This window comes from Prionailurus viverrinus, chromosome D1 (genome assembly GCF_022837055.1).
Source record: "Prionailurus viverrinus isolate Anna chromosome D1, UM_Priviv_1.0, whole genome shotgun sequence".
In the NCBI taxonomy this organism is placed as follows: Eukaryota; Metazoa; Chordata; class Mammalia; order Carnivora; family Felidae; genus Prionailurus; species Prionailurus viverrinus.
Window position 1 is genome coordinate 9,369,399 of NC_062570.1, and position 25,378 is coordinate 9,394,776.

The window sequence follows — 25,378 nt, forward strand, 5'->3', positions numbered from 1 at the left end:
TGCCTTCCCTACATCTACTGTCTGATCTGCCACTCAGTGGAAATTCATTCAAGTCCATTAAATCCCTAACACTTACGGAATATCTACACCATGCTACACTTGGTGTAGCCATTGGAGATAACAAGAGGAATAAAATCTCATCCAATGCTGAGAGCCTAGAATAGGAGGGACATGGAAAAAAATTTAAAGGGAGGTCATGTCATTGTTGGTCCCTATGTTTTTTTACTCTGAGCACACAGGATTTGGTAGACATCAGATGAAGGCTTTCATGGCTCACTCAGATATTTATCTCACATTGAACCCCTGTAGCTGCAGCAATATTTTTGACCCATATACTGTTTTATATTGTTTTTACTCTTAGTCATCCATTGTTTAATTTGTAAGGAATTCCACTGTTGAAATACAGAAAGTTGAAGGGAAATATAAAAACCTGAAAATTCTATACATCTAAAAACGATACCAGTTAATGTTTTGTAAATACAAAAGAGAAGTTTCCAAATACCAAGATAGGAAAGGCTCCAATTTGTTTTAATATATTTTTGGTCCTGAAGTCAAATATGATATCAAGTCATACTAAGATTTATTTGTCCATAAATTATTCATTTTCATATAGAATTAAGTTAAAGTAAATCAAAGAGTGTATATCACTTGATATTATAAAAAATTTCTCCTTAAATAATTATTAGACTCTGAAGAGTAAAATATTGGCATAATATTTTCTTATGATGGAATATTTAGAGAATACAAAGAAGTAGATAATAATACAATAAATACACAAATTCTCAGCACCTAGCTTAAGAATTTAGAACATGGATCTAAAATATATCTATTTTCCTTTTAAAATAACATTTTAATACATATCATGTAAAAATGATAGAACAATTGTTAAACTTCCTAAGAGGGTTTGCAAGATTTTACTATAAAAGGAGTTGACAAGTCAGAAAACATTAGGAAATGCTTCCTGAAGCATTTGCTGAAGTCACAAAGTGCTTTGTAACCGTGGATGTAGTGACAAAAAATTTCTTGCCAGACCCGTGCATTGATTTTCACCTAAGAAGCTCAACAAAAAGCAAAGACTTAATGAGCCTTGAATATGGTTTTGGAATATTGTTTTGTATCCTTAAGTTCAGAGCAAACAGCACAGAAAACTTACTCCAGAATTCTCTACATTATGAACCAGTCTGTGTTGTTGAAACAGCCAGACACAGGGTGAGAGGTAGTTGGAAGCCATCACTAAATGCTAGACTCCACGTCAGACACATTACGTGCATTTATTTATTTAGCTCTTGTAACCATCCCTTGAAGTAGGCATTATTGTGGTTGCCTCATGGCACATGAGGAAACCAAGGGCTAAAGAGGTTATGAGTCTTGCCCTAGGCCAGCAGTGTTGAAGCCACTACTCCAACGGATGGACACATATCTGACTCCAAAGCCCATGGGGTGTGTTCTCTGTATCAGCAAGCCTAGGGAGTTCAAGGTTTAGAAACAAGAGCAGCACGTGATAAGACCTCACAAATGAAAGCACACTACATTCACCTCATCAAGGTGAGCCAAGTGCATCTTTTCTACTCTTCAAAGGGCAGAGTCAAACTCAGGCAGGAGCTCCTAGAACTCTCAGAGGTCTCCAGTCTCATTCTCTCCCTGGAGAAGCTGGGGGCACCCGGCCTCAGCACTTGCTGATCTCCTGCACTCCTGAAGGCAGAGGGAAGACTTCCTCAGCAAGGCAACTAGCGGCCTAGGTCACACATATAAAGAACACACCAGGTCCTGATCGCCAGGGCTGCCAGGGCCTCAGCCAGTAATTGTTGGTCAAAACCCACAGTGCGTTTCTGAAATCATGAGTCTATGTCTAGATTCTCTGGCTTCACTGTGAGTCCGGGCATCCTTCCAGCTTCATTCCCACCCTTTATCTTCCCCGGGCCTCGCCTGTGGCACTCAACATTCTTGTTTCACGTTAACTCAGACCAATGCAAAATTCTAACTATGCAGGTTTGTCACTTCAGGAAGAGAAAAAGAGGGAGGAGGAAGAGGCAGAGAAAGGAGCAAGAGGAGCAACAGAAGGAAGAGAGTACGCAAGAGGACATGATCTCTTTGGACTTCATATTACTGGTCTGTTAAAGGAAGGTACGTTCTCATTAATTTGTCCTGGATGTAGAATTACGGGGAAAGCCTGCGAGCCCAGTTTTCAGGGACACGTGCACACACACAGTATATTTCGCCTGCGGTTCCAAGCAGTTCATGGACTGGAAACTAGATCTTTCTACGGTTCCTTCCAGCTCTATGGGAGCAATCCTACTATACATGGAAATCAAGCCTCTTTCATTGCTATCAAATTCTGGTTCCAATTCAAGGGGGTGATGGGGAAATAATAATGATTGTTGTTTAGTTAGCAACCTATAGGTGAAAATCCAACTCATGTCAAATGGTATTAAGGATAGCATCATTATTCTAGGTACTTTGTTTATGTATTTGGCTTCTGGATTCTTGTTATGTTTTGTTTTTGTTTTTGTTTTTGTTTTTTTTGGGAGGGGGGTGTGGTTGAAACACAATGTTCCATTAGTTTCAGGTATACAACACAGTGATTCCACTTCTTTCTCTGCTTACCACTACTGTAGCTACCATCTGTCACCATGCATGCTATTACAATGTCACTGTCTATATTCCCTAACCCAACCTTTCATCCCCATGACTCATTCATTCCATAGCTAGAGCCTCTATCTCCCCCTCCCCTACACCCATTTGGCCCATCCTCCCACCCCCTCCCCTCTGGCACCCATCGGTCCGTTCTCTGTCTTTATGTGTCTGATTTTGCTTTTTGTTTGTCTGTTCATCATTTTTATTCTACAGATGAGTGAAACCATTGGCATTTGTCTTTCTCAATCTAACTTATTTCTCTTAGCATGATACCCTCTAGGTGCACCCATATTGTTGCAAATGGCATGATCTCATACTTTTCTATGGCTGCATAATATTATGCACACAAACCACATCTTCCCTATCCACTTATCTATCAGTGGACGCTTGGGTTGTTTCCATTTCTTGGCTATTGTAAATAATGCTGCAATAAATATAGGGGTGCATATATCTTTTCCAGATGATGTATTCATTTTCTTTGGGTAAATACCCAGTAGTGGAATTGTTGGGTTATATGATATTTCTATCTTCAATACTGTTTTCCACAGTGGCTTTGCCAATTTATATTCCCAACTGAAAAAAGGTTCCTTTTTCTCCACATTCTGTCTAGTACCTGTTATATCTTGTCCTTTTAGCCATTCTTACAAGTATAGTGTGATATCTTATTGTGGTTTTGATTTGCATTTTCCTGATGATGAGTGATGTTGAGCAACCTTTCATGTGCCTGTTGGCCATCTGTATATCTTCTTTGGAAAAATGTCTATTCAGGTCCTCTGTCCATTTTTTAATCACATTGTTTATTTGGTGTTGAGTTGTGTAAGTTCTTTATATATTTTGGATATTAAATATATCATTTGAAAATATCTTCTCCAATTCAGTAGATTACCTTTTTATTTCATTGATGGTTTCCAACACTGTGTGAAATTTTTTTTATTTTCATGTAGTGCCAATAATTTATTTTTGCTTTTGTTTCCCTTGCCTCAGGAGGCATACCTAGAAAAATGTTGCTATGGCCCATGTCCGAGACATTACTGCCTATGCTCTCTTCTAGGATTTTTATGGTTTCAGGTGTCATATGTAGGTCTTCAATCCATTTTGAGTTTATTTTTGTGTGTGATGTTAGAAAGTGGCCCAGTTTTCCCAGCACCATTTATTGAAGATACTGTCTTTTCCCTGCTGTATATTCTTGTTTGTCATAGATGAATTGACCATATAAGCATAGCTTTATTTCTGGGCTGTCTGTTCTGTTCCATTGATCTATGCGTCTCTTTCTGTGTCAGTACCATACCGCTTAGATTACCAAAGCTTTGTAGTATATTTTGAAATTTGGAATGTAATACTTCATTTTGATTTTCTTTTTTAAGATTGCTTTGACTATGTGGGATCTTTTGTGGTTCCATACAACCATACAAATTTTAGTATTGTTTGTTCTTGTTCTGTGAAAAATACACTTGGTATTTTGATAGGGATTGAATGTAGATTCTGTAGATTGATTTAAGAATCTATAGATTGATTTAAGAATATTTTGATAATATTAATTCTTCCAATTCATGCCCATGGAATATCTTTCCATTTGTCTGTGTCATCTTCAATTTCGTTTATCAGTGTTTTATAGTTTTCAGAGTACAGCTCATTCACCTGCTAGATTAAGTGTATTCCTAACTATTTTATTCTTTTGGGGGGTAATTGTAAATTATTCCAGCTACTTTAATAGACTACAGGTAAGCCTTAACTCCTGAGAGTGGGAGTTGTTAAGCTGCCTCAGCAGTTCTTGGCCAGACTCCTCCTTCCCATCCCATCTGCACCCCTTCCACCCCCACACCAAACTTTCAAAGAAATTGCTGGGAGTTCCTTTGTTCTACAGAATAGCAACTTGAAATGAGCAATGAAGTTTTCCGGGTGTTTTTCCTATTCTATTCTATTCTATTCTATTCTATTCTATTCTATTCTATTCTATTCTACTCTACTCTATTCTATTCTATTCTTTCACAGTTTGAATGATAATCACAGAGGAAGTTCCCTGGGCTGTGTTGTGTTTCCATGGTGACAGGAGAGGTCAGGGTTAACAAACTCTCCAGTGCTGGGAACCTTCTGCTGCCGGGTGGATGCAAGGGAAGGCCTGGCAGTCCAAGTGTTACCAGGGGACCCACTTTCACAGCCTCATCCTTTGGATGGGTCACAGAGCCTGACTTGTGCCTCTCTGAATGGACAAACCAGGGATGTCTTGAAAGTAATAATAGCTCCATCACTTCCCGCTATGAAGAAATGTGCTGTGCCCTTCCTCCCAAAGGCCGGGACCGTTGCCTCTCACTAACAACAATCCACGGATTGTTGGAATATGTATGTGCTCTTTGTATTGGCACCAGAAGCTCAGAGATGCCAAGCTTTAGAAACTCAATGTACTTTAGAAAAGCAATTTGATCTTTGGGAACAAGGGATCCTAAATAAGTTCTGACCATGTCAGGGCAGGCTAAAAAGATGAATTAATTAAAAGGCGAGTAGGAAGCATGCAGTTTAAATTAAGTATCAGATGACCTAAATAAATCCCCTTAAAACATAACTCAGCTATTTTTCCTGAAACCACATGTCCTGATTTTACTCATTTGGATTCTCCTTTTATGCCTTTATGTGGGTAGATAATGTCACAAAATTTGTATAGCTTTCTTCAGATCAGAAATATAGGTGAAGAATGATGGACTCAAGATGAGCTCTGAGGGTAAAGTAATTGATTGAAATCTGTGATTTATTTGAGGGGAGACAGATGATTCTATGTATGATGAAAGATATGGATGCTGTTAGGATCCTAGATATGGGGTGGAATAGATTTTTGTGGATCATTAGGCTGTGGTACCAAGGACTGAGACATGGGCCATTTTAAGCAGTACTAGTAAATGCTTAGGAGTTCTGCTACCAAGAAGACTTAAGCATTCTGTACAGGCATTGTCTCCCATGACCATCTGTATGCTAATTGATGTGGGAAACAAAGGCAGAAGGAAATGGCAGATACAATTAAATTTCCTCATAACCTGCTGCCCATTGACAATACTTAAGCAGGGAGCATATTTCTCTAGGAACTCCTTACTATCTTAATGTTAATGCTTTGCTTGAGGGAAAACAACCCTAGCTTGACAATAGGTAGGCCTCCAGTATATTGAATCTTCTTTAGCATATGAAAACCTCTTTGGAAACTTCCTCTTGACTTTACCTCCCCCAACTCCCAAGTGTATAACCAGTCTCTCCTCAAGGTAGGAGGCAGCACTTTCTGCCCATGAGTCCTGTCCCCTTTTTGCACCAAAGACATCTCAATAATTCATTTTTGGCCCTTGGCTCCAGACCCCCATTACTCCAAACCCTATCACTAATGACTCAAACCTCAGTCCAGCTCCATATGCCCAGTGGCCTGTTAGGTTCTCTGAAGGTCCGTCAGACACACTAAACTTAACAGGAATGAATCTGAACCCCCTTGTTTTCACCCCTTCATCTGTTTCTCCTCTCTCAGGGCCCTCTGTCAGTAGCCATTGCCATGAGCCCAGCCAGAAATCTGGGGGTTACCCTTACCTCCCCTTTCTACCTTAGGCTGAGCAACAGTTATAGAGTCTTGTCTCTTTTCTGTAAATCCCTCTCAAATCCATTTCCTTCTTTCTGTCTTCGTTTCCACTCTCTCTGTTGAGGCTTCCATTGCCTCTCTTGAGGATTATCACATCCTCTGACACTGGGCATCCTGCCTCCACCCTGCCCACATCCACAAATCCTTTCTTTACTCCATGGTCAGAGTGACATTTCCGAGATTCAAATATGGATCTTTGCTTAAAAGCTTAAAAGCAGTCAGTGGTTCTCTAATGCCCTTGGGGTAAACCCCAAATTCCGTTAGGAGTATCATAAAACTTGGTGGCATCTGGTCCGTTCTTACCTCTCCAGCTTCATCATATCCCACCTTTCCACCTGCACACCACCCTCACCTCCACACACACAGTATACATATAAATTCCAGCTGGGATGAACTATGTGGTTTGCTAAATGCAGTTCTTTCTCTTGACCCTGGGTCTTTGTCTTAGAAAGCCGCTCACACTCGTACCCACTCTGGTCTTCCTGGCCCATGTCTTGCTGGGCTAAGTCCTGCTTATGCTTCAGATGTTAGCTTCACTTTCCTCAAGGCTGTGGCCCCATCCCTCCACCCCAAGTTTACCCTCTATGGTCTCATAACACTGTGTACTTCCTTCACCAAAGCTCTTTAACACCAGAGTTGTTATTCTTATATGATATCTTATTATCATTAGTGCCTCTTTGTCTTTTTGTATCTTTATTTTAGATGTAAACTCCATGAGGGCAGGGACTGCGTCTGTGTTATTCACCAAAATGTGTGCAGTGATCCACATAGTGCTCAAAAATATTTATGGAATGTTCTTGAAGAATCTCCATCACCAAATAAGCACCTGGTAGAAATCTAGATTATGTAAGCTCTGAAGTCCTCCTGCTTTTTGAGTAGCTCTGAATTTTCAACATGGACTAACAAAGTGTCAAGTACTTCAAAACCCATTTTTATTATTTAGCATTTCATGTGGTTAAGATTCTCCTTCCCCGTTTACATTCTAGGACAGTAATTTACATTCACCTTCCACGGGTTCCCACCAGAATTGTACTGGAGGAACATTTTGGCAATATCGCTTTTCTAAGAAAATTCCTGTGGATTAAAATTTGGCTCACGTAGAAGCTAAATAACCAGCCCTTCCAAAAAACACGGGTGGAGTGCATTTTCCCAAACATTTTTGGCATTTTTTTTCCAAGACAGGGAATAATTTGGATGGAAGAGAGGATTAAAGATTATCTCCTTTGGAAATAGCATATAGAGAAAGAGGAGTTTGCCAATTGTCTAAATATTTTCACCATGATGTCTTGGGCCACTTGGTAATCTCCATAATTTCTAACAAATGTAAAATGTTTTTGTGGAATTACAGTGTTTGAGAAGACTTCTGGCAGTTATCTGGCCTTTTCTGGCAATTGCAATCAGGACCTCCATGGGTTGCCAGTCACCTTTCTAAAAGCCAGCCTTGATAATAACACCTTTCTTTGCAAAATCCTTTGCTGTTTATTCCAGTGGCTACAGGAATAAAACTCAACCTCATCCGCATGGCTCACAAGACCCTACACTGCACCACCCTACCTCTCTTTGAGAGCTCATCTTTCTGGGTCCTTCCACGTATGTTATATTCCAGTCACACTGTATAACTTACCATTCTCCAGATGCACCTTGCTCTTCCAAAGTTACAGACTTTTGCCTATCTCTGCCTTGCACCTGGATTCCCTGCTTCCTTATCCATCTTTGCCAAGGCAATTTTATTCATCCACCAATGCCCAGCATTGCGGTGTCTGTAATGCTTGAGTAACTAATGGGAACCCAATTGCCCAGGGTTCTAAATATCAGACCAAGGCAGTTAAACACTGCCCCAAGGCGGTGAGACTGAAGGATTCTGAGTAGATGGATGGTATACCCAGAGCTGTGTTCAGTGGACAAGTTACAACTGGCCAACAGCCCCAGGGACCTGACAGTGTTGATGGTCACATAGAGTATAGCCAATAATAAGGAAAAACCATCATTTCCTTGTTTCCTAGAGGTGAATCCCAGATATTCCTATTCCTTCCTCCTAGTACAATATGGCATTTTGCTCCTAAAGTGGTGTTCTTCTTGCCATACTGCTGGCCAGCTGTAAACTTGTATTGGCCACACACACTGCAGACAAACAGATAGAAGTGTCCCTTACGTCATCAGGCCCTTCTTGTGTCAGGTTTGATTTCAGGCTCCCACCTTCACATCTGTCAAGATTTCTCAATCACCCATCTGCTAACCAGTTTCATGCAGAAAATGACAATGAGAACGGAGGCATGCTTACCCAATGCCACAGTGATTTTCAAAAAACAATGGATCTTTGTAGTTTGTCTTCATCTTCTTTACTTTGGGTTTCTGTAAATGGCAGAATTGGAGAGTGGAAAGATAAAGATAAAATGACTTGAGAAAGTTCAGTTTAAACTTGAAAATCCTTCATGCTTGCTGTCCCTGACACTGAGAAATGGAAGCCAGTAATTTCCAATTGACAACACAACTAAAAAACATTAAAAATTTTTTTTCAGTATTTATTTCTTTTTGAGAGAGAGCAAGAGAGACAGAGAATGAGCAGGAAGGGGCAGAGGGATAGGGAGACACAGAATATGACGCAGGCTCCAGGCTCTGAGCTGTCAGCACAGAGTCTGACACGGGGATCTAACTCACTATCCATGAGATCGTGACCTTAGCCGAAGCCGGACATTCAACTGACTGAGCCACCCAGGTGCCCCATAACTGAAAAAAGATTTAAAGAGAAGGACCTGAAATGGGTACGTGTGTTTTAAAGTTAATTTATTTATTTTGGAGAGGGAGGGACAGAGAGAGGGAAAGAGAAATCCCAAATAGGCCCTGTGGTAAGCAGTGCAGGGTAAGGCTTGAACCCACAAACTGTGAGATCACATTCTGAGCTGAGCTGAAACCAAGAGTCAGATGCTTAACCAATTGCGCAACCCAGGCACCCTGGGTATATGTGTTTTAAACAGACACAAGAAGATCTCATGCTTTGTAAAAGAAACATAAAAACTTTTCAACTAAGAGAACTGCTTTCAAGAAATCCAAACTGTTTTAGAGTGCAAGTAAATGCCCCCACAATAAATTCAACCTGAATGGGTGTGTTTTGCACATGCCATGTGCTTTGCGATTTCTTCAGAATTTCCCATCACTTGTCTTCCCTTTTCACAGATCAGTGCTATTTGTCCTAAGGGAAAAGATGCTTGTCTTCTACAAGAGCTAAGAACTTTCTTCCTGGCTCTTTGCTTTAATTACCTACCCCCACCTGGGGAAGAAACTCTTTTACTTTCTTCGTTAGCTTCCTTGGGCTGTCAAACACAGTTTTTTAAAAGTTAAGAAAAAATAGGGGCGCCTGGGTGGCACAGTCGGTTAAGCGTCCGACTTCAGCCAGGTCACGATCTCGCGGTCCGTGAGTTCGAGCCCCGCGTCAGGCTCTGGGCTGATGGCTCAGAGCCTGGAGCCTGTTTCCGATTCTGTGTCTCCCTCTCTCTCTGCCCCTCCCCCGTTCATGCTCTGTCTCTCTCTGTCCCAAAAATAAATAAACGTTGAAAAAAAAAAATTAAAAAAAAAAAAAGTTAAGAAAAAATAAAAGATAATGCTTAAATTTAGTCCAACAGTATACAGTTACTGACCTCCCTGTGCCACCTTCTTCCCCAAATAATGGGTGATTTGGTTGAATTTGGTTGGGGTTTCCATGAAATGCTTTGGGCGTGTGGACCCTGCATGAGAGACTTCCTGAGACTTTTTTTTTTTTGAGAGAAAGAGAGAGAGAATGAGTGGGGAGGGGCAGAGAGAGAGGGAGACACAGAATCTGAAACAGGCTCCAAGCTCTGAGCTGTCAGCACAGAGCCCCGCGCAGGGCTCCAACCCATGAACCATGAGATCATGACCTGAACTGAAGTCGGACGCTTAACCAACTGAGCCACCCAGGCACCCTAGAGTGTGTTTTTTTTTAATGCTTGTTCACAACTTAAACAGTACTTCACCTCTTTTCCTCCCCAGCATCCGCAAAGATTAACAGGTGTGCCTGCACTTATGTTTTGGTTTTTGAAGAATGTCATTTGCACTTTGTTTTTATTTTTATTTAAAAAAATTTTTTTAATATTTTTATTTATTTTTGAGATAGAGAAAGAGCATGAGCAGAGGAGGGGCAGAGAGAGGGAGGGAGACACAGAATCCAAAGCAGGCTCCAGGCTCTAAGCTGTCAGCACAGAGCCCCACGCGGGGCTTGAACTCATGGACTGTGAGATCATGACCTGAGCTGAAGTCGGATGCTTAACTGACTGAGCCACCCAGGCGACCCTGTTTTTATTTTTAAATGTTATAATTTCATGTGACTTTTATTAACACAAGCCACCCCATCATTACCACCATGGCATATGTGTGTATTAGGGTGTTGAAAAAGAGTGGCATCTTATTCAGGAATGTCCTAAAGGATTTCCAAGTAGAGTTCTCGGCTCTCAGTGCAGGGGGGCAGGTAGGTGACAGCCTGAGTGGTGGCAGGTGGATGCCCGGTTTCATCTTCTAGGTTTCTGGCCCGGCCAGGCTTGCTGGTGACCTCCTCTGGGTTAAAAACCAACTTCCTGCAAACACGCGAAGGAGACTTCCGTAGGTTAACAGTCACCACCCAAAGGGAGAAGATGACAGAGGAGGAGGTCAGGGCAGAAAGAAGGCTTGTCTTTGAGAATGAGGTTTGACAGTAGGCAGGGCACTTCCTGCTTGCAGAGGGAGTAGCAACCTGGGCACTTCTTCGTGTTAGGGAGTCATGGCCAAGGTTTGTCAAAACACAGCCGTTCAGAACACCCTAATGCCAGCCGGGCAGGAGCTCCGGGCTGTTGCAGATAAAATCATGAGGAATTCCTTTGGAGCAAAAGAGTTGCAGCCCGTGAGCTCTCTGGGGCTAAGCAAATGCAGGTGTCTAATTGTGCACATTATTATCTTCCTGAGGCCCAGCTTGGAGCAAGCCAATTCCCTTTGCAAAATCCTTTAAGGCTGCCACCCTCTCTGAACAGAGTCTAAAATCTTCAAGCACCCTTTTAAAGATTTCCCCAAATTCTGTTCTAGGAAATTTTCCAATCTCGAGTCACAAGACTCCAAATGTGCAGACACCCTAGTAGCTACAGGTCTTTGCTCAAGCAGTATCCTCGTCTGGAAGGCACGCTTCTCCCTCCAGTGGAAGATCTACATTCCCCTCAAGGTCCAGCCCGATGCCAGGGTTTCCCCCCTTACAATAAGCCTCTTCCCCTCTGTTTGAACTCTGTTACAGTATTTCTAATATCATTTCCAGGGACAATTACAAGGTCAGATTTGGACATCAAATACATCTGGACTCTTCTGCCAATTCTGCAGTTTACTGTCATGTGAAGCAACAGACTAATCTTTCTTAAACCTCAATTTTCTCCTCTGATGAATGGGAATGATTCTAAAATATGGTAGCTGTGAGGATTGAATCAGAAAATACCAGGAGGAAAGCAGTTAGAATACTTTCTGGCACCACATACAAGTTTGCTATTATTTTTTGTTCTTTCAACAGAGTGTGCTATTAAGGCCACATCTTACTTGGCATCTATTCTCAAAACCACTATGATTTCCACCTGGTAGGAGCTAAAAAACTCTTCATTGAATTAAGATGTTTATTGAGCATATAAGAATGATAGGTGATAACCTACAAGGCACTTCTGCAGGGCCTATGCCATCTGATGCTTTCTTTTAAATGTGGTCACTCTGAAAGGGACAATATCTGGGAATAATAGAGCATACTTCATCCTGAAGCAATATCGTTAAAACTTTTTTTTGGGGGGGGGGGGTTGGAGAGAGAGTGTGAGTGGTTGGAGAGTGGCACAGGAGGTGGAGAAAGAGAGGGAGAGAATCATAAACAAGCTCCACACTCAGCACAGAACGCAACTCAGGGCTTGATCTCACAACAGTGAGATCATGACCCCAGCCAAGATCAAGAGTCAGATGCTCAACCAACTGAGCCACTCGGGTATCCCGATCATTAAAACTTTTAATTAAAACCTGGAAGATTGTCAGCTCTAATGCTCCCACTCAAAATATTGAAAAGAACTACATTGCAGTATTTAATTTTCTAATCCAATTAATAATATTTCTTTCTGAATTCTTATTAATTTGTTGTTTGCAATGTATACTTTATCAAGTAACAGCAGGATTATTAGAGCCAGTGATAAATCTGAGGACCATGTGAAAGGGCTGAGGATACCAAAAAACCAGAGGTGACTCTCTGTTCAAAAAGAGCAAAGACCTCAGAAGGTGGCTTTCTTGAGAAATTTTTAGTTTTCAGCCTTTGGCAACTCACCATCAATGTGACTCATCAGCACACCAGAAAAGTAAGTTGAGAAATGCAGAAAGGTAACTTGTTTCCAGTGGGCTGGGATGCTTTACTTGGAATATGGGAAGGATTCTTGTAGAAATTGTATACAAGTGAAATGGTGAATGGATAATCTAATCTAAATTCATCCTGACCGTGCATGCAGACTTATCTATTACAGAGAGAAGAGGCCTCAGTCATCAGACCTAATCATTTTGTTCTAAGTTAAAGCAAGATACATTGATGACTAATAGGAAGCAGTACATTTTCTTCTATTCATTTAGACCAAATAATATTTTCCATATCTTTTACCCTTTAGCAGCAAAAGAACTCCTGTGTCTATCCTTTCATAGTGGAAACATCTTTGAATCAGGACACAGGCAGGGGACATGGGTTCTTGAATTTAAACACTGACGTGGGGCAAGTTGCTCTGTCCTTTGGGGTGGGAATTGATCTCCTGGTAGCACAGCTCCCCAGACTCACAGATATACCTTTACAGTCTCATTCTCATTCATCATAAAGACAGAGTCCCCTGAGAAAGGTAGACTGTCCTTAAGCTCTAGGTAAATACAAATGCCTTGAACGGATTCCACCTGCTTCCAGTGTCAAGGCCTGTATGATTTCTTGGGGAACTTGGGTTCTCCTGGCACCTCCATGTCTTAGGGTCTTTGTTCTTTCACATGCTGGTACTGCACCTTACCTTACCAATTGATGGGAATCTTTGCTTTACTCACCACACACACACACACACACACACACACACACACACACACCAAACCTAACTTCCTATTATATATTTCAATGCTTAGTAAAAGTTAGTAAATATCAATGAAGATGCCAGGGACAGGTCAGAGCCAAAGATTACAGACATTTTATTGGTTCCTGTCTTAAAGAGACCTGGCTTATAATTCTGGTCTATCACGTATCAGTTGTATAATCTTGGGAAATTTGTGTAACCTCTCTGAGTCTTAAAAATCACTTAAAAGACATTACCTCCGTTATAGGATTGCCATCAGAATAAATGAGATAAGGCATACTCAACTCAAGTTTCTGAAAGACTTATGGCCTTCCAAGACTGGCATTTAAAAACAGATACAAATTGGGCCACCTGGGTGGCTCAGTCAGTTAAGTGTCTGACTTTGACTCAAGTCATGACCTTGTGGTCCGTGAGTTTGAGCCCCATGCCAGGCTCTGTGCTAGCAGCTCAGAGCCTAGAGGCTGCTTCGGATTCCGTGTCTTCCTCTCTCTTGGCCCTTTCCCCACTCACACTCTGTCTGTCAAAAATGAATAAACATTAAGAACATCTTAAAAATTCATATAAATAGGGGCACCTGGCTGGCTCAGTTGGCTAAGTGTCTGACTTTGGCTCAGGTCATGATCTCCTAGTCTGTGGGTTCCAGCCCCATGTTGGGCTCTGTGATAGCAGCTCAGAACCTGAAGCCTGCTTCAGATTCTGTGTCTCCCTCTCTCTCTGATCCTCCCCTACTCGTGCTCTCTCTCTTTCTCTCTCTCTCTCTCTCAAAAAAAAAATAAATAAACTAAAAAAAAATTTAAATAAAACATAGATATAAATAAAACAATATTGGGACTTCCACATCTACAAATATGGAGTACATTTAATATTCCTCCCACTAAGTACAAATAAAAACTCGGCATTATGTGTAAAACAACCGTAAGAAGACTCTAAGAGCTAAAGGGAGGAAGGCTGAACAGCCAGGAATCTTAGGATCTGAGGAAAGACAGCGGTGAGTTCCCTGGGTCTTCTTTTTACCTCGTATATTCCAGATTTGGAGCTGAAGAAACCAGCAACTGGGAAATGGCAATGGGCAAAGACAGTAAGAGCCCCAACAAAAGCTTGGTCCCCATAGCCATAGGAGTAGGAAAAAAGCAGCTGAACAATGCAGAAAACTTTAGACAATAATTTCTCTCCTCCAGCTAAACACCACCTCCACACATGCCAGTGAAGGATGACTGGGCAAGCTAGATTTCCACCCTTGTAAGGCAGTAATGAGGTGCCCTAACACCCCTTCAGGCTGATAGCAGAAAAGGTCGAATGGGAAGCCAGGACTTTCATCCTCACCCAGCAACAATGAGGTCACTTGCATTTCATTGTTAGTGGAGATCACATGGGAAGTTAGAACCCACACTCCCATCCAGCAGTAATGAAATGGTATGCACTTTTCCTTTGCTGGAGCAGTGTCAGAACAACAACAACAACAATAACAACAACAGCAGCAGCAACAAACAGTTGAAGTGAAGGGTTTAAATAAGAGTCATAATCTTATAACATAATATGAAAATGTCCAGGTTTCAATCAAATATCACTTATCATACCGAGAATCAAGAATATCTCAAACTAATGAGAAAAGACCATAAATGCCAATGCAAGATAACATAAATTTCAGAACTATCTGACAAGCATTTTAAAGAAGCTGTTATAAAGATGAGTCTATGAGTAATTATGAACGCTTGAAAAAAAATTGAAAAAATGTAGAAAGCCTGAGCAAACAAGTTGAAAATCTCATCAAGACAATGGAAGACATAAAATAGAACCAAATGGGGCACCTGGGTGGCTCAGTCAGTTGAGCGTCTGACTTCGGCTCAGGTCATGATCTCATAGTTTGTGGGTTCGAGCCCCGCATCAGGCTCTGTGCTCAGAGCCTAGAGCCTGCTTCAAATTCTGTTTCCTTCTCTCTCTGCCCCTCCCCCACTCACACTTTGTCTCACTCTGTTTCTCAAAAATAAATAAATGTAAAAAAAAAATTAAAGCGGAAGGATGAAACTAGACCACTTTCTTATACCATTCACAAAAATAAACTCAAAATGGATAAAGGACCTGAATGTGAGACAGGAAGCCATCAAAATCCTAGTGGAGAAAGCAGGAAAAAAACCTCTCTGACCTCAGTCGCAGCCATTTCTTACTTGACACATCCCCAAAGGCAAGGGAATTAAAAGCAAAAATGAACTATTGGGACCTCATGAAGATAAAATCTTCTGCACTGCAAAGGAAACAATTAACAAAACTAAAAGGCAGCTAATGGAACGGGAAAAGATATTTGCAAATGACATATTGGACAAAGGGCTAGTATCCAAAATCTATAAAGAGCTCACCAAACTCCACACCCGAGAAACAAATAATCCAGTGAAGAAATGGACAGAAATCATGAACAGACCCTTCTCTAAAGAAGACATCCAGATGGCCAACAGGCACATGAAAAGATGCTCAACGTCGCTCCTCATCAGGGAAATACAAATCAAAACCATACTGAGATACCACCTCATGCCAGTCAGAGTGGCTAAAATGAACAAATCAGGAGACTATAGATGCTGGAGAGGATGTGGAGAAACAGGAACCCTCTTGCACTGTTGGTGGGAATGCAAACTGGTGCAGCCGCTCTGGAAAACAGTGTGGAGGTTCCTCAAAAAATTAAAAATAGATCTACCCTATGACCCAGCAATAGCACTGCTAGGAATTTACCCAAGGGATACAGGAGTGCTGATGCATAGGGGCACTCATACCCCAATGTTTATAGCAGCACTGTCAACAATATCCAAATTATGGAAAGAGCCTAAATGTCTACCAACTGATGGATGGATAAAGAAAGTGTGGTTTATATACACAATGGAATACTACGTGGCAATGAGAAAGAATGCAGTATGGCCTTTTGTAGCAACATGGGTGGAACTGGAGAGTGTTATGCTAAGTGAAATAAGTCCTACAGAGAAAGACAGATACCATATGTTTTCACTCTCATGTGGATCCTGGAAAACTTAACAGAAGACCACGGGGGAGGGAAAGAAAAAAAAGAGGTTAGAGAGGGAGGGAGCCAAACCAGAAGAGACTCTTAAATCTGAGAACAAACTGAGTGTTGATGGGGGGTGGGAGGGCGGGGAGGGTGGGTGATGGGCATTGAGGAGGGCACCTGTTGGGATGAGCATGGGTGTTTTATGGAAACCAATTTGACAATAAATTTCATATTAAAAAAATAAAATAAAAATTAAATAAATAAAAAAAATAAATAGAACCAAATGGAAATTTTAGAATTGAAGAAAACAACTGTGGTAGAATAATGGGCTCAATGCTAGAATGGAGGAGACAGAGGAAAGAAATCAGTGACCTAGAAGATGGAGTCGTAGAAATTACCCACTCTAAACAACAGAAAGTAGATGGGAAAAAAAAGTAAATATAGCTTCAGAGACCTTTGTGACTATAATAAAAGATCTAACATTCATGTCATTGGAGCCCAAGAAAGGAGGAGAAAGGGTATGACTGAAAAAGTACTCAGAAATAATGGCTGAAATCTTCCCAAATTTGACAAGAGATAGAAATGTACAAATTCAAGAAGCTGAGCAAACTCCAACCAGATTACACCTAGATAAGCCAGTGAAAATAACCCAGGAAATGACCCCAAGACAGGCAGAACAGACTCTCCACAGCTAATGCTAAAAAAGAGGCCACATCAAAAACCATAGGAAGGGTGGATACATGGTCCAAAAAAAAAAAAAAAAAAAAATTAACCTGTGAGAGACTAACCACATGGGGAGAAACCATGCAAGAATGGACAAAGGAGAGCAGCAGAACCCACACCAGGTACCCCAGCCATGAAGGACCTGCATTGGGAAGATGTATCCCCATAACATTTGGCTTTGAAAACCAGAGGCACTTAACTTCATGAGTTTTTACAATCAGTACGGCTTAACACCTGGAACTTTAAAAATCAGTAGGCTCAGCTCTGGGAGAGCTGGAGGACAATAGGAAACTGAGTCCTGCCCTTAAAAGGACAGCATAACAAATAGCCCCATTGAGATACAGCATAGAAGCAGCAGGTTGAAAAATGCCTGGGGCTTATGGGAAAGAGATATATTTACTAATCTCAGACTTGCGCAGGGACATTTAGGTGACTTCTCCAAGAATAAAAGAGATGGATGGTGCTATTTTTCTCCATCACCTCCCAGCCTAGATACAAACACGCCTGCAGGAACCAACAGGAACCACCAGGAACACTTGCCACTAATTTTGCTAACAGCAACCCCCACCTCTGAGTTCTCCTGTGGATCTACTCCATCCAGCTCACCCCACTCCACCAGAGTCCGTTTGATGCAAGACATTGTGAAAGCAGTTCCCACTGGCCAGCACCACTCCAAAGTGACTCCCTCCATGGGTAGAGGGAAACACAACCACGCATGCACAGTCTGATTGCAGTCCTAGCAGTGGGCTGGGGGCAGTCCTCAGGTCTGACTGCAGACCCACCCACCAATAAAAGCTTCTAGGGGGACAACACAGGAAAGCATCCTACAGTTCTGTGTGACTGCAGTTCTGGCAAACATCAGGTCTGACCCAATTCAATCCCAAGGTGCTCCCAGACTGGCCCCTTAATAACACAGGGACCAAACCCTGACCATAACAGGTAAAAGGAGCCATTGCAGATGACTGGACTGAAGGCAAGCACATCTCAACCATAACAGTAGGGTGCATGCAACACAAGGGACAAACCCTTGAAGTACCAAGTTCTTGTGAACAGGGGACATTGCACTGCAGGGTACAACAGGACCTCTTCTTCATAAGGGCACCACTTTGAAAGGCAGGAGATGTAACTGATTTTCCTAACACAAACAGAAAGCTAGACAAAACGAAACAGATAAAATCACAGTAAGAGAGCTAAACAGAGCAGAGATTAGCAATATGCCTGCTAGAGAATTCATAGGTTCGAGTCATAAAGATAATCATGTACTTGAGAAAAGAGTGGAAGACCTCAGTGAGATCCTCAAAAAAAGAGAGAAAATATAAAAAAGAACCAATCAGAGGGGAACCTAAGTGATTCAGTCAGTTGAGCCTCTGACTCTTGATTTTGGCTCAGGTTGTAAACCCATGGTTGTGGGATTGAGGCCTGCATTGAGCTCCGTGCAGAGCATGACACCTGCTTAAGATTCTCTCTCTCGGGGTGCTTGGGTGGTTTAGTTGTTAAGTGTCTGACTTTAGCTCAGGTCATGAGCTGTGGAAAAGGTCAGTGTCAGAACAAATTTCCTCATCTATAAAATAGAAACAGAAGCTGCGGAGCATATATAGGAGTCAGAATTAGTCAGACTCACTGGCTGGTTGAACAGTGGAGAGCCCAGGGAGGTGGAAGAGAAGTAAGGGGTTTCTACCTGCCCCATTACCTGAGGTTGGTGACATAGGAGCCAGAGCCCTTTGAGTGCATGATTTGGGGTGCATTCAGCTTATCTCAGGGCTGGGTTCTCCCTGGGACAGGGTGAGGAGGAGCTTCAGGAAGGCTTACAAGAAGGGGTCCTGGGGCACCTGGGTGGCTCAGTCAGTTAAGCATCCAACTTTGGCTCAAGTCATGAACTCACGGGCTCATGGGTTCAAGTCCCACGTTGGGTTCTGTGCTGACAGCTCAAAGCCTGGAGCCTGCTTTGGATTCTGTGTCTCCTTCTCTCTTCCTCTCCCCCACTTATGCTCTGTCTCTCTCTCTTAAAAATAAGCATTAAACAAAAGATTTTCTCTCTCTCTCTCTTTCTCTCTCTCCCTCTGCCCCTCTCTTCTGCTCTCTCTCTGTCAAATAAAGAAATAAATGAAAATAAAAAATTAAATTAAAAATGAAACCATGAGAGAGGAAGAATTCAATAACTGAAATTAAAAATATACTAAAGGGAATAAATAGTAATCTAGAGGAAGGAGAAGAATGAATTAGTGAGCTGGAAGACAGAGTAATGGAAAGCAATCAAGCCAAACAGAAAAAAGAAAGAAAAAAAGGATAATAAAAAGTGAGACTAGATTAAGGGAATTCAACACCTTTAAGCATAATAACATTTGCATTATAGGGATCTTAGCAGGAGAAAAGAGAGAGATGGGGTGAAGAAAATTTATTTGAAGGAATAATAGCTGAAAACTTCCTGAATTGGGGGAAGGAAATAGAGATCCAGATTCAGGAGGCACAGGGAGCCTGCAACAAAATCAACCCAAGGAGGTCCACAATAAGGAATATAGTAATTCAAATGGCAAAAAGTAGTAATAAAGAAATAATTTTAAAAGCAGCAAGAGGAAATAAAGCAGTTACATTTAAGGGAAACCCCATAAGTCTATCAGCAGATTTTTTAGTAGAAACCTTACAGGCCGGAAAGGAATGGGGTGATACATTCAAATGCTTAAAGGAAAAAAAAAACCTGCAACAAAGACTACTCTGCTCCATAGCTATCATTAAGAATAGAAGGAGAGATAAAGAGTTTCCCAGACAAACAAAAGTTAAAGGATTTCATCACCACTAAATCAGCCTTACAAGAAATGTTAAAGAGGATTCTTTGAGTGGAAAGGAAAAACCATAAGTAGGAGTAAGAAAAGTAGGAAAGAAAAAAAATTCACAGGCACATATAAATGTTATAAAAGTGGTAGATTAATCACTTATAAAACTAGTATGGAAGTGAAAGCCCAAAAACAGCAAAATCAAGTGTATCTATAAAAATCAGCCAAAGGATTCACAAAATAAAGAATGTAGTGTATGACAGTATATACCTAACATGTGTGTATGGATGGAGTGGTAAAAATTTAGTTCTTTTAGAATGGGTTCAAACCTAAATGACCATCAACCTAATATAGACTGCTGTATGCATAAAACGTTATATATAAACCTCACGGTAAACACAAATTAAAAACCTGTAGAAGATATACAAAAAATAAATAAATAAATAAAGAGAAAGGCATCCAAGTGTATCACTAAAGAAAGCCATCAAACCATAAGAAAAGATGGCAAGAAAAGAAAGGAACAGGGAAGAGCTACAAAAACAACCATAAAACAAGTAACAAAATAGCAATAAATACATACCTATCAATAATTACTTTGAATGTAAATGGACTAAATAGTCCAATCAAAAGACATAGGGTGACTGAATGGATAAAAAAGCAAGACCAATCTATATGCTGCCTACAAGAGATTCATTTCAGACCTAATTCCAGATTAAAACTGAAGGGATGAAAAACATTTATCATGAAAATGGAAGTGAAAAGGAAGCTGGGGTAGCAATATTTATATTGGACAAAATAGACTTGAAAACAAAGACTATAACAAGAACCAAAGAAGGGCACTACATAGTCATAAAGGAAACAATCTGGTAAGAAGATACAACAATTATAAATTTTAATGCATCCAATATGAGAGCACCCAAATACATAAAGCAGCTATTAACAAACATAAAGGAAGAAATTGATAGTATACAATAATAGTAGACTTTAACCTCTCACTGGCATCAATGGACAGATCATTCAAACAGAAAATCAACAAGGAAATCATAGTTTTGAATGACACGTTGGACCAAATGAATCTAAACAGATATATCCAGAACATTCCACCCCAAAACAGCAGAATACACATTCTTTTCACGCGCTCCATTGAGCACTTGAACATTCTCCAGAATATATCACAAAGATCAAAAAGATTGAAGATGAAAATCATATCATGCATATCTTTCAACCATAATGCTGTGAAGCTCGAAATCAACCACAAGAAAAAAAAATCTTGAAAGTACACAAATACATGGAGGTGAAATAACATGTTAGTAAACAATGAATTGGTCAACCAAGACATCAAAAAGGAAATCATAAAATACATGGAGACAAATGAAAGTGAAAATACAAAACCTTTGGGATACAGCAAAAGCTCTTCTGAGAGGCAAGATTATAGCAATACAGGACTACATTAAGAAGCAAGAAAAATCTCAAATAAATAATCTAACCTTATACTTAAAGGAGTTAGAAAAAGAAGATCAAACAAAGCACAAAGCCAGTATAAGGAATGAAATAATAAAGATTAGATCAGAAATAAATGAAACAGAAACTAAAAAAAGAATAGAACAGATCAATGAAACCAGGAGCTGGTTCTTTGAAAAGATCAACAAAATTGATAAACCGTTAGCCAGACTCATCAAAAAAGTAAAATAAAAGCAAGAAAGAGAGAGGATTAAAATAAAATTGGAAAGAGGATAAATAACAACCAACAACACAGAAATGCAAAGGATTATAAAACAATATTATGAAAAATTATATGCCAACAAATTGGCATATAAGAAGAAATGTATACATTCCCAGAAACATATAACCTCCCAAAACTGAATCAGGAAGAAACAGAAATTTGAACAGACTGATCACTAGCAATGACATTGAATCAGTAACCAAAGAATTCCCAACAAACTAAAGTCCTGGACCAGATGGCTTCCCAGGTGAATTCTTCCAAACATTTAAACAAGAGTTAATACTTATTCTTCTCAAACTATTCCAAAAACATAAGAGGAAGGAAAGCTTCCAAGTTCATTCTATGAGGACAGCATTACCCTGATACCAAAATCAGAGAAAGACACCACAAAGGAAGAAAATTAGGGACCAATGTCTCTGATGAACATAGGTGCAAAAATCCTCAACAAAATACCAGCAAACCAAATCTAACAATACATTTAAAAAATCATTCACCACAGTCAAGTGGTATTTATTCCTGGGATGCAAGGGTGGTTCAAAATTTATAAATCAATCAATGTGATACTTCACATCAACAAAAGAAAGGATGAAAACCATATGCTCATCTCAGTAGATGCAGAGCAAGCATTTGACAAAGTACAGCATTCATTCACGATAAAAACCCTTAACAAAATACGTTTAGGGGGAACATACCTCAACATAATAAAGGCCATATAGGAAAAACCCACAGCTAACATCCGACTCAATGATGAAAAACAGAGAGCTTTTCCCTTAAGATCAGAAGTAAGACAAGGACATCCGCTCTCACATAGTATTGGAAGTATTAGCCATAGAAGTCAAACAAGACAGAAATAGAAGGCATCCAAATTGGTAAAGAAGTAACATTTTCACTATTTGCAGATGACATGATACTCTGTATAGAAAACCTCCACCAAAAAGCTTCCAGAAGTGATCAATAAAATCAGTAAAGTCATAGGACACAAAATCAGTGTATAGAAGTCTGTTGCATTTCTATACACTAATAACGAAGTAGTGGAAAGAGAAATTAAGAAAACAATCCCATTTACAATTACACCAAAAATAATAAAATACCTAGGAATAAACTTAATGAAGGAGGAGAAAGATCTGTACTCTGAAAACTGTAAAGCAGTGATGAAGGAAATTGAAGATGGCATTGACAAATGAAAAGATATTCTATGCTCACAGATTGGGAGAACCAACATTATTAAAATGTCCATCCTATCCAGAGCAAAGTATGGATTTAATGCAATCCCTATCAAAATACCAACAGCATTTTTCATAGAACCAGAACAAATATTCCTAAAATGTATATGAAACAAGAAGACCCCAAATAGTCAAAACAATCTTTAAAAAGAACAAAAGTGGAGATATCACAGTATCAGATTTAAAGACATACTACAAAGGTGTAGTAATCAGACAGTATGGTACTGGCACAAAGAGAGACAGATAGATCAATGAAACAGGATAAAGAGCCCAGAAATAAATTCATGCTTGTATGGTCAATTAATCTATGATAGAGGCAAGAATATATAATGGGAAAAAGTCTCTTCAGCAAATGGTGTTGGGAAAACTGGACAGCTATGTGCAAAAGAATGAAACTAGACCACATTTTTTTGAAAAAAAATTTTTAATGTTTATTTTTTGAGAGAGAGAGAGAGAGAGAGAGAGAGAGAGAGAATGAGTGGGGGAGGGGCAGAGAGAGAGGGAGACATAGAATCCGAAGCAGGCCCCAGGCTCTGAGCTGTTCAGCACAGAGCTCGACGCAGGGGTTGAACTCACAAGCCATGAGACCATGACCTGAGCCGAAGTTCGACAGTTAACCGACAGAGCCATCCAGGCACCCTGAAACTAGACCACATTTTTAACCATACACCAAAATAAAATAAAAATGGATTAAAGACCTACATGTGACACCTGAAACCATAAAACTCCTAGAAAAGCGCATAGGCAATAATTTCTCTGATATTTTCTGATTTTTCTAGATATGTTTCCTGAAGCAAGAGACATAAAAGCAAAAATTAACTCTTGGAGCTACACCAAAATGAAAAGCATTTACACAGCAAAGGAAACAGTAAAACAAACAAACAAACAAACAAAAAGATAACCTACTGAACGGGAGAAGATATTTGCAAATGATACATCTGATGAGGGGTCAATATCCAAAATATGTAAAAAACTTAACACCACAAGAAATGAACAGACATTTTTCCAAAGAAGACACACAGATGGTCAACAGACACATGAAAAGATGCTCAACATCAGTCATTATCAATGAGAGGGGCACCTGGCTGGCTCAGTCACTTAAGCATCTGACTCTTGATTTGGACTCAGGTCATGATCTCATGGTTTGTGGGATGGAGCCCCATGTCGGGCTCTGTACTGACAGCATAGAGCCTGCTTGGGATTCTCTCTCTCCCCCTCTCTCTGTACGCCTCCCCTCTCTCTCTCTCTCTCTTTCTCAAAAATAAACAAAACATATTTAAAAAACTACAATGAGATATCACCTCATACCCATCAGTATGGCTAAAATTAACAGAAGAAACAAGTGTTGGCAAGGATGTGGAGAAAAAGCAACCCTCATGCACCATTGATGGGAATGCAAGCTGGTGCAGCCACTGTGGAAGACAGTATGGAAGTTCCTAAAAAATTAAAAATAGAATTACCATCTGATCCAGTAATTCCACTATTGGTTATTTACCCAAAGAATACAAAAACACTCATTTGAAAAGATATATCCGCCCTTATGTTTATTGTAGCATTATTTACAATAGCCAAATTTTGGAAGCAGCCAAAATGTCTATAAATTGATGAATGGATAAAGAAGGTGTGGTATATGTATACAATGGAATATTGCTCAGCCAAAAAAAGGAATAAAATCTTGCCATTTGTGGCAACATGGAGAAATCAACAGGGTATAATGCTAAGTATAATAAGTCAATCAGAGAAAAACAAATACATATGATTTCGTATGTGAAATTTAAGAAACAAACCTAACAAACAAAGAAAAAAAAGACAAAAAAACCCAAACCCTTAGCTATGGAGAACAAACTGGTGGTTGCCAGAGGAGAGGTGGGGGGGTGGGGATGGGTGAAATTGGCGAAGAGGAGTAAGAGATAAGCACTGAGTAAATGTATACAATGGTTGAATCAGTATATCATACACCTCAAACTAATACAACACTGTATGTTTATTATACTGGAATTAAAAAAAAAAGAATGAAGAGAAAATCTAGAGATTCTCTTACGAAAGAAAACAAAGAGAATTTGTTGCCAGCAGATCTATCCTAAAAGAATACTTAAGGAAAATTCTCTAAACAGAAAGGAAACAATAAAAGAAGGAACTTTGAATTATGAGGAAGGAGTAAAAATCGTGGTAAGAAAAGACATGAGTAAATACATAGACTTTACCTCTCCTCTTTGAGAGAGGTATTTAACACCAACTGATTATTGTAACACCAACTGATGTGGTTATAAATGTGCAAGGGAATTATAAACGAGGAAGGATAAATGGACATAAAGGAAGGAAAGTCTCCTATTCTATACCCCAGAGTTGATACTAGAAGATTCTGGTAAGTTGTATATATACTGTAATAACTATAGCATCACTAAAAAAAAGATATACAAGATATAATAAAGAACACTAAATACAAGTGAAAATCCGGGGCACCTGAGTGGCTCAGTCAGTTAAGTGTCTGCCTTTGGCGCAGGTCATGATCTCACAGTTCGGGTGTTCAAGCTCCGGGTTGGGCTTTCTGCTGTCTGTGCAGAGCCCATTTCAGGGCCTCTGTTCCCATCTCTCTCTGTCCTTCCTCTGATCACTCTCT

The 25,378-nt window shown here is 40.1% G+C and overlaps 1 protein-coding gene across 7 annotated transcripts in view; it reads left to right on the forward strand.

The window, feature by feature from the left end:
- LOC125146765 (uncharacterized) overlaps positions 1-25,378 on the forward strand; it is a 325,550-nt gene that overhangs the window by 241,979 nt on the left and 58,193 nt on the right. For 4 of the 7 annotated variants that reach the window (XR_007144881.1, XR_007144883.1, XR_007144880.1 and 1 more), the window contains one exon: positions 2,004-2,125. The gene's annotated coding sequence lies outside the window, so the exon portion shown is untranslated. Of the gene's footprint in view, positions 1-1,989; positions 2,126-23,537; positions 23,574-25,378 lie in introns of those variants that run through there. The other 3 variants (XR_007144875.1, XR_007144876.1, XR_007144877.1) reach the window with 3 other exon arrangements.